This window comes from Euprymna scolopes, chromosome 18, assembly GCF_053919585.1.
Source record: "Euprymna scolopes isolate OS-2025 chromosome 18, ASM5391958v1, whole genome shotgun sequence".
Taxonomy (NCBI): domain Eukaryota; kingdom Metazoa; phylum Mollusca; class Cephalopoda; order Sepiida; family Sepiolidae; genus Euprymna; species Euprymna scolopes.
Genome location: NC_136499.1, coordinates 58,470,237 through 58,471,715, shown reverse-complemented (window position 1 = coordinate 58,471,715; position 1,479 = coordinate 58,470,237). Strand labels below are relative to the sequence as shown.

The following is a 1,479-nucleotide window of genomic DNA, read 5'->3' as shown; positions in this document are numbered from 1 at the left end:
CTATGTAGATGACGATAACAGTCGGCAAAAAGAATGATTGCTCAAAAATTAGCTTTTTGGATACAATCAAAGTGTATTATCTGTTTTATAATTATACATTCGGTCTTTGATCAATGAAGGAGAAATCAAGCGAGAGTGAAGCATTTTTTTTTAATCTTTGTCCCAACTCGAAGTTTCACGTTATACTATTGCCTTTATGGAATTTTACTTTTCCTAACATTAAAAACCGAACGCATTATTTTGTACATTAAAACTGTTACAAATTTAAAATAAAACATCTTGCTAGCAGAGCGTAGTTTCGATCTACGGACCTCTGGGTTATGGGCCCAGCACGCTTCCACTGCGCCACTCTGCTTCACACAGACTAATGGACGATATTATAACTAAATTGTTGTTTTTCTTTTCTTTTTTTTTTTTTTTTTGCTTAAGTGGATATGTCGCTTCGCTTTACTGGTGTTGGGATTGGCATTGTAAGCCGTTACATACAGAAAGCGTTTGTAAAGAGAGTTAAACGTGTTGATGTGTATCTATGTGCCTCCGCGTGTAAGCGTGTGTTGATTGTTTTTGTATATTTATAAAACTTTTTTTTTTACTATAGAAAAAAATAGACGTACGGATATTTATACGTACGTATCTAGTAAGAAGTATTATGTGTGCGTGTGTGTGTGTGTGTGTGTGTGTGTGTGTGTGTGTGTGTGTGTGTGTGTGTGTGTGTGTGTGTAGAATTATGTACATAGGTTCGCGCGTCCAGACGAAGATGTATAGACTTCAGGGGAGGTCTGATTGATTATTGCGCAACTCTTGCCACAAACATTTACCGCGCGGACACCCTTACAGTAGGTATCGTTAGTCTGTCAAGACTGGAGGAAGCTACAATATATATATATATATATATATATATATATATATATATATATATATATATATATATACTAGCAGAGCTACCCGACGGTGCCCGGGAGTGAGGGATGATTAACGAATGGGTCACCTCTTCGATATTTCCATCGTATATGTCATCGATACAATCGATACAATCGGTCATCTATCAATCAAATCGAATAATGCCCTGCTTTACTTGGGGACCATCACAAAGCGCCTGCAGTATGCTTCACATGCTCTCCTGTAGTGATTTAGTCCACGATATTGTTGTCTACGTTGCACTGTAGAGAATCTACTGTTAATTTTATAAAATTATTTTTATTAATATATAATTGCTTGAATTAAAGTTTAAAATGCAAAAGTCAGGTGTCATGGTCCAGTTGTGCTCTAAACAGAAGTATTCATTTCGAATGCGCTCCTGTCATATCAAAGAAACTATTGCTGATTTTATGTGTCCTGCCTTTCTGCTTGTGAGGTAATGAAACTTCTCAAACGTACTTTTGATGTGAGGCTGTATAAGTTAATTAAATTTAACTTATATATACAAGATGGCCACTAATATCCTGCTTCATTTATTTCTATAAATAGTATAATTCTTGT

General features: G+C 35.6%; 1 non-coding gene across 1 annotated transcript; it reads right to left on the bottom strand.

Annotated features, from left to right (window-relative positions):
• Positions 1 to 283: 283 nt before the first annotated feature.
• Positions 284 to 355, bottom strand: Trnam-cau (transfer RNA methionine (anticodon CAU)). The gene has a single exon. It is a non-coding gene; the product is annotated as a tRNA-Met (tRNA).
• Between the last annotated feature and the right edge of the window lie 1,124 nt (positions 356 to 1,479).